Source organism: Procambarus clarkii, chromosome 45 (assembly GCF_040958095.1).
Source record: "Procambarus clarkii isolate CNS0578487 chromosome 45, FALCON_Pclarkii_2.0, whole genome shotgun sequence".
NCBI lineage: Eukaryota > Metazoa > Arthropoda > Malacostraca > Decapoda > Cambaridae > Procambarus > Procambarus clarkii.
The window spans coordinates 8,471,654-8,480,810 of NC_091194.1; the positions used below are offsets into that span (position 1 = coordinate 8,471,654).

At 39.7% G+C, this 9,157-nt stretch overlaps 1 protein-coding gene across 1 annotated transcript in view; it reads right to left on the reverse strand.

Moving 5' to 3' along the window:
* The window catches only part of LOC123770070 (uncharacterized), a gene marked incomplete in the record, with an annotated part of 133,140 nt that extends 125,705 nt beyond the window's left edge, over window positions 1–7,435 (reverse strand). Inside the window, 1 exon segment of the mRNA XM_069301342.1 lies at window positions 7,341–7,435.
* Window positions 7,436–9,157: the final 1,722 nt, after the last annotated feature.

The window sequence follows — 9,157 nt, forward strand, 5'->3', positions numbered from 1 at the left end:
AGGAACAGTCGACACACGATCACGACATGATAGATCTAAACCTCGCTCTCCTGAAGTCACTCACTATTATGTTACCCACAATTAGGAAATCGAGGTGTATGGTGCTGCCAGGTGTGTAGTGCTGCCAGGTGTGTAGTGCTGCCAGGTGTGTGGTATTGCCAAATGTACAGTTATACCCCTCACTCAGTGAGTCATGGCTATATTCCAGCCACTAGGTATGTCTCTCCCCTCACTATGTCTCTCCCCCTCACTGTGTCTCCCCTCACTGTGCCTCCCCTCACTGTGCCTCCCCTCACTGTGCCTCCCCTCACTGTGCCTCCCCTCACTGTGTCTCCCCTCACTGTGTCTCCCCTCACTGTGCCTCCCCTCACTGTGCCTCCCCTCACTGTGCCTCCCCTCACTGTGCCTCCCCTCACTGTGCCTCCCCTCACTGTGCCTCCCCTCACTGTGCCTCCCCTCACTGTGCCTCCCCTCATGCTCCCTCACAGGTGCTCACAGTGTAAGTGACAGCTGGCAGCTCGACAGGTAATTTCGCCAGAAACAGGCTCGACAGGTGATGGCACAGTGCCACCCAACACTGTTGTATGTGTACTCGCCTAGTTGTGCTTGCGGGGATTGAGCTCTGACTCTTTCGCCCCGCCTTTCAACTGTCAATCAACGGATTCGTGTTTATCTTTTTTCCACACACGAACACATTTACTAATTCAGCTTAAAGCTTCAGAAATGCAAAATATTCTCCATAAACCCCTTGGCACTTGTGTTGTAATCCCTTAAATAAACGAGGTTTGTTGTTGTTTAAGATTCGCTACTCGGAACAAGTTGCAAGTAGCACGGGCTATGGCGAGCCCGTAATAAACGCGGTGAATTTTTAAATAACTCGTGGCATTAAGATGTTGAGGCTGCGGACGGGAGACTTGGTGAACAAAGTTGGGTCCTCTGGCACACTTTAACCACAAACTTTTACACCATCCTGTACTGGGGAAAAAATACCAATATGGTTTTTGTGGGGGTCCTCCCGCGCGTCCGTCCGTCCGTCCGTCAGCCTTCCCCGTCCATCCGTCGGCTTTCCTGTCTGTCCGTCCAGCAGCCTCCAGCGTCAATATTGCCTCCATAATATTTCCCTCGTCCATCGCATCTCTTGACTGATCTAAGTCTTGCAACCTTTCCTCAACCGCTCTGCCTTCTGTCCTCCTCTCTTACACCACTACTGCGGCCGCTCACACTTGTCCCTCTCCAGCCTCTACACCTCTCCTCTCACTCTCTCTCACTCTCTCGCATTGTATCTCGCTGCCCCTCCGTCTCTCACTCCAGCTTCACCTCTTCGCTCCCAGTCTCCTGTCTCTCACAGCCTCTCACAGCCTCTCACAGTCTCTCACAGTCTCTCACGGTCCCTCACAGTCTCTCACAGCCTCTCACAGCCTCTCACAGCCTCTCACAGTCTCTCACAGCCTCTCACAGCCTCTCACAGTCTCTCACGGTCCTGTCTGCTCATCCCGCAAGTGAGAACTTTGATATAACAACCTACAAAACTTGCAGGAGGAGATGCGCACACTAGAAACATCTCGGCAACTGTTTCTTGACTACTTAAGATGCTTGTTAACAATATTAATTAGTTGCATTACACATTTTCGACTCCTGATTCTTAATCTGAACTGCGACCGTTTTAGTAACAAAACGCTGTTGTTGTTATTGTTTGTTGTTTTAGAATAGAATTTTTAGATTCAGCTACTCAGAACGAATCATTGGTCAAACCCTTTAGGTTATATTCAATAGAACAAGTCTACACAAACGACTTCTTCCGAAACATACTAATTGGTCGGTAGTAGATTCCGGATTACAAATCCTGGAAGCCATATTTAAAAACAAAACAAAACAAACCATATCCATCTTAAATATACTGAGTAATAACATCTTGGGTACCTTGCCGACGCTCAGACCCAGACCTCGCCACCCATCACCTCATCTTGACCACATCTCACCCAAGGTCTCCCCAGCCCACCCACAGTACCAGAAGTTTACCCGCCTTACCCAATGTTCTATGGGCATTATGCCCTTACCCAGTGTGCGGTCATATTTAACCACTATGTTCAAAGAAACGCCTGTTACCCAATATATATATATATATATATATATATATATATATATATATATATATATATATATATATATATATATATATATATATATATATATATATGACAATGTCAGACCACGGAGGAAAAATGAAACAGGAATTTCCTTAAATACTCCTTCTGAAGATGTATTAATATACGAAAGTACTTAAGGAAATTCCGGTTTCATTTTTCCTCCATGGTCTGACATTGTCACATTTTTAATCACGTGTTTATTTTCGTGATATACACACACACACATATATATATATATCCTTGACGAAAAGTTTAGAGACCTAAAGAGGATGGAAGAGAGAATTGGGGACTTGGACTCCCACGATGCCCTCTACCTTCTCACAAAGTGCCTTACCCTGCCCAGGCTAACATACTTCTTAAGGTGTGCACCAACTTTTGGCAACCCACTTCTAAATCAATATGATGAGCTCCTCAGGTCAATATTCAGGAAGGCGCTCAACCTAGATTTAGATGACAGTCAGTGGAACCAAGCAACACTACCAGTGAGATTTGGAGGGATAGGCATACGAAAGGCAACTGAGGTAGCACTTCCAGCATTCTTATCCTCATGTACAGCAGCCAACGAATTGGTAGGGCAGATCCTACCAGAGCGTATGAGAGAGACAGCGGGAACTCATGATCAAACGTTCATCGAAGCAGCCAGACAATGGGACACCATTGCACACCCTCAACCCCGACCACAAGTCCCAAAAGACCACAAGCAGGCCCACTGGGATAGCCCCATAATGGAAAAGACTGTCACAGCAATGATTGACAACGCTGATGCTGAAAACAAAGCCCGCCTCCTAGCGGTAACAGCACCCCACGCCGGGGATTTTTTATTTGCTGTGCCCAATGCAGCCCTGGGAACTCGCCTCAGTCATGACGCTCTCCGCATTGGAGTTGCCCTTCGCCTTGCCGCCCCCATCCTCACCGAACATAGGTGCATCTGCGGAACTGCGATGGCAGACCAATATGGTCGTCATGGTCTGGTATGTCGTAAATCACAGGGTAAAATTGCAAGACATGAAGAAGTCAACGACATCATCAAGAGGAGCCTCGCCACAGCCCGCTGCCCGGCACAAAGAGAACCACACTTATCCAGACCTAACGACCCTCAGAAGCGCCCTGATGGGGTCACCTTGCTACCTTGGAAGGATGGTAAGCAAGTGGTATGGGACTACACGTGCGCTGCCACACTGGCCAGTACCTACCTCCACTACAGCACACGTGAAAGCGGTGGTGCTGCTTCTTTCAGGGAATCGCAGAAAATTATTAAATACAGAGGTCTAGCACACTGCTACAGCTTTGTTCCGATCGGCTCGGAGACCCTCGGTTCGTGGGGAAAATGTGCATTGAAGTTCCTGAAGGAATTGGGGGACAAATTGATCAGCGCTACAAAAGACCAGAGAGCAAAAAGTTTCTTGTTCCAGCGCCTCAGTGTTGCGATTCAGAGGGGAAATGCCTGTTGCGTCTTGGGCACTAGTCCAACTTCAGAGGAATTCGAAGAAGTGTTTGACTTGCAACAATGATCGAACCCGTCTGTGACATTCATCAATGTTTCCCATTGTTGTGTTCTTCAAGAGATCCATAACCTTTAAGCACCTTTTTGCATTATTATTTTTGTATCAACCCATGTATATCTTGTAACCATCAAATGCATAATAAAGCACAAAAAATATATATATATATATATATATATATATATATATATATATATATATATATATATATATATATATATATATATATATATATTATATATATATCCTACCTCAAGCTTGACATATTTCAGTAAATACATCCAATATACTGTTAAACATTTCCATTAAAGAACAGGCGTATGAGCAGGTGAGGGACCCCAACCCCCCATGAATACTGTACTTCACATGGACAGTGATGTGTTAGCTCAGTGCGGGAATATTACCCCCTCTCCTTCCCCCAGGACATGAATATTACCCCTTCTCCCCCCGCCTCCTCACAAGACATGGATATTACCCCTTCACCTCCCCCAAGAACATGAAAATTCACCCCTTCCTCCCACCCCCTAGAGTGACTCTCTTCCCTCCACCATTACACAATCGCTGGTTTCTATGTTAACTTTCAACACACAACTGCACGTTCATTTCCCCAGTCAGATATGGCGGTGATTATTATAATATAATTGTTAATTATTATATCACTGATCATTAACATCAACGTAAATATTCAAATAAATATATGAATAATAATATCGTGAAAGAAAGCAACAGTGAAATAGAAGCCTCATCCTTGGTCATATCTATATTTCAAAACATTGGAGGTTACAGGTGAGACTATTGATCCTTATCTGTAATTATTAAAATACATGTTCAGCTGGCAGGCTGGCTTATGTATCTTATATATGACTCAAAGACTATAATGTTATTATTATGACATTGGAACTAGAACGAAATATTGGCATGTACTTATATTTTCCGCTGTAAATTAACATGCGGGAGTTTTTCTTTGTATTAATGAACGATGCATAAAACAAAGAGTAATTATAATTTCAAATGATATTTTAGATGGAATCTGAATTTATTATGTGAACAAATATTATTATTCATTACTCTGACATCGAAAATGCTCTTTCTAAGTTTTGTAGAAAAGTTATACAGGTGTAGAACTTAATACCAGTGCTTGGTACAGTTAACCCTGGAAACACAAACCGAAACTGTCTCTATTTTCCGCTTGTTACAACTTGTAATAAAGTTGTTACATCTTGGTTTAATGTGTTTATGACGTATTAGAACGTTGTTACAACTTGCTATATTGGTTGTTATAACTGGTTAGGAGGTGTTAAAACTTGTTCGAATGTTGTACCAACGTCGTAGTTTCGGTGTGTGTTTGGCGGGAAGTGCCGGAAATGTTTCTCCAAGACCGATAATAAGGCAGTATGTATTAAACAAATTAACACATGTCTATACATGTGTTAATTTGGCGTGGGAATAAAGTCGGTATGGGTCTGGTTTCAAAATTATCAGATGGCTACTTGTCAGTTTAAGAGTGATGAGTTAATGAGTTGGTTCAGGCAGGACTGAACAGTGACTAATGTCTTCTGATCTGCGATTATAATTGTTATGGATATGAATGAAATTCTAATAATCGGAAATTTACCCTCTTTTAGGCTATCGCAAAATTTGATTTTCTTTATAAAGCAATTATACAACAAATGTTTACGCATAGTTAACTACACTTACCTTATATATATATATATATATATATATATATATATATATATATATATATATATATATATATATATATATATATATATATATATATATATATATATATATATATATATAGGGGTACCACCACTGGTTTAATTAAAGGGACCCACATCCTCGAAGAAGAAAATAAATAGTGTTCAGAGAAGACCTTGTGGATTCTCACTGAATACTTTAATCTTTTATATATATATATATATATATATATATATATATATATATATATATATATATATATATATATATATATATATATATATATATAATGTCGTACCTAGTAGCCAGAACTCTCTTCTGAGCCTACTATTCAAGGCCCGATTTGCCTAATAAGCCAAGTTTTCCTGAATTAATATATTTACTAGAGTTTTTTTCTTATGAAATGAAAAAGCAACCCTTTTCTCTATGTATGAGGTCAATTTTTTTTTATTGGAGTTAAAATTAACGTAGATATATGACCGAACCTAACCAACCCTACCTAACCTAACCTAACCTATATTTATAGGTAAGGTTAGGTTAGGTAGCCAAAAAAAGCTAGGTTAGGTTAGGTTAGGTAGGTTAGGTAGACGAAAAAACATTAATTCATGAAAACTTGGCTTATTAGGCAAATCGGGCCTTGAATAGTAGGCTGAGAAGTGCGTTCTGGCTATTAGGTACGACATATATATATATATATATATATATATATATATATATATATATATATATATATATATATATATATATATATATATATATATATATGTCGTACCTAGTAGCCAGAACTCACTTCTCAGCCTACTATACATGGCCCGATTTGCCTAATAAGCCAAGTTTTCCTGAATTTATATATTTTCTCTAAATTTTTTCTTATGAAATGATAAAACTACCCATTTCATTATGTATGAGGTCAATTTTTTTTCATTGGAGTTAAAATTAACGTAGATATATGACCGAACCTAACCAACCCTACCTAACCTAACCTAACCTATCTCTATAGGTTAGGTTGGGTTATGTAGCCGAAAAAGTTAGGTTAGGTTAGGTAGGTTCGGTAGTCGAAAAACAATTCATGAAAACTTGGCTTATTAGGCAAATCGGGCCTTGCATAGTAGGCTGAGAAGTGAGTTCTGGCTACTAGGTACGACATAATATATATATATATATATATATATATATATATATATATATATATATATATATATATATATGTCGTACCTAGTAGCCAGAACTCACTTCTCAGCCTACTATTCAAAGCCCGATTTGCCTAATAAGCCAAGTTTTCCTGAATTAATATATTTACTATAATTTTTTTCTTATGAAATGATAAAGCAACCCTTTTCTCTATGTATGAGGTCAATTTTTTTTTATTGGAGTTAAAATTAACGTAGATATATGACCGAACCTAACCAACCCTACCTAACCTAACCTAACCTATATTTATAGGTAAGGTTAGGTTAGGTAGCCAAAAAAAGCTAGGTTAGGTTAGGTTAGGTAGGTTAGGTAGACGAAAAAACATTAATTCATGAAAACTTGGCTTATTAGGCAAATCGGGCCTTGAATAGTAGGCTGAGAAGTGCGTTCTGGCTATTAGGTACGACATATATATATATATATATATATATATATATATATATATATATATATATATATATATATATATATATATATATAATGGCTGTATGTGTCTGTTAGTAATATTAGGCAGGAACAAAAATACGACTGATTTCTTCACTAACCTGTTTGTAACAGAGCCTGTCCTGGCAACAGTGGCGACATAGTGCACTTACACCACTGTTATGGTGACTGTTAATGGTGTGCCGTCACCCTCAACTGGCAGTGAAGTAGTTACTGCCAGTCGTTAATTGCTGCCGGCCGCCCCCAGGCTACAGTCGTGTAATAATTCTCAATCATTTAGCATGTAGCGCCATCTATAATCCTCACTTTTATATGGTTTTTAATGTCTTTATGTCACTTGTATTCCCGCTACTGTATTCTTGTATGTATTCACAAACTATATAATACGACCCACTGCTGCCTTCAAGGACACAGTTTAACCACCTCGAGAACCATCAAGATATCAACGTTTTCCTTAGGAACTCTGCTATGTTCTCTAGGGTAGAGGTGTTCTTCGCACCCTCGTCTGGTGTCCTAACACTACTGCTCTTGATTGATTGGTAAAGATTAAGCCACCCAAGAGGCGGCACGGGCATGAATAGCCCGTAAGTGGTGGCCCTTTTGAGCCATTACCAGTATCAAGAGCTGATACTGGAGATCTGTGGAGGTGCGACTGCACCCTACGTGACGGGAGATGTCTCCCGTCACTACTGCTCTTGCTGCACAACTCACAAATATAAATATACCAGAAGAACCCTGGGTGGAACCACCGTGATAACGAGAGCCGCCGACACACCACCACAGCCGTGGACGCCTCGAGGGTGACGGGGGAGGGTGAAAAAATAAGTCACAAATAGACTCGTTTCAACAATTTATAGTACTGCACACGCTTAGTAAAATACACTATATCCAAAAATATGAATGTGTTATTATGAATAGTATTTAAAAATAAAATAAAGCTAGCAAAGAATTACAAACAAAATTCATGATTGAAATATTGTTGATTTCGGGTCCACGAGGAGCAAAAACACCGTGACGTCAGAGGCATCCAAAACTCACCCGCGTGAATTTTATTATGACGTCACAAACCTCGTGCACACCATATATATATATTTAACACAATAATTTATATCTTAGTTGCGTTTAGTTAGGATAGGATATATTAAGTTTGTTTATATATTAGCGATGACGTAGAGAGATACCTACGTCACTCGTATCTTAGACCCAACTCACCACCCGCCCAGTGAGCACAATTATCTAAGAGTAACATTAATTCAAAGTTGAATTAACGTTACTCTTGGACACTGAGCTCACTGGGCTCCAACGTGCCAGTGTAGTGTACACATTTCAATAACTTCAAGGTATAGTTTACATTAGTTCTCTTTTTTTTAATTATCATCATCCTAATTTTACATCTCACAGCTCTAATGGCAGTACAGTTTTATCAATATCACCATTCAAATTGTAAGCTCAATGTTATTCAATTTGTACCTAAAAATATGAGTGCTATACACTTGTACAGCTGTCCAGTACATAATCGTAGCGATTTGTACAAGTTATTACATATATAGTTCCAGATTTCCTTTCTAATGCTATACGTCGCCTATCTACTGAGCTTTACAACACATACGTTTGGCAACCACTACAGTCACTGGGGAACAAACAAACGCAGTTTTATTTTTTTAATATAAATTCTAATTTGAGAAATCCTGTGGATGGACTTGACTTGTTTAGAGAAATCTGTTATAGGGAGACCTGGACTTAGGATGATGCCCCACATTAGAATCGCACTACAGTGTAGCGGCGACTGAGCCTTTAACATCTATGTTCAAGGATCAACCTCTCATCTCAAGGCTTCAGACTCCTGTCCCTGGTTCATTAATCGGGATGAGGATGTTCCTTCGTTGGGGATGGCATTAGCATTTGTGCTACCTCAACAAGTGTTCACCAAAACTGGAATATGCAACGGTTGTGTGGTGTATTTATCACATAAAGCACATCAGCAAACTGGAAAAAATGCTACTACACATATGCCTTCCAGAACTGAAAAACTAGAAAAAACTCCAGGTATGAGAGGCTAGAAGTGTTGAATTTGCCAAACCTGTAAGAGAAGAAGAAAAACAAAATATACGATCACTTGCACACAAAATATTAACAGGAATCAATAAAATTGACAAAAATGAATTCTTG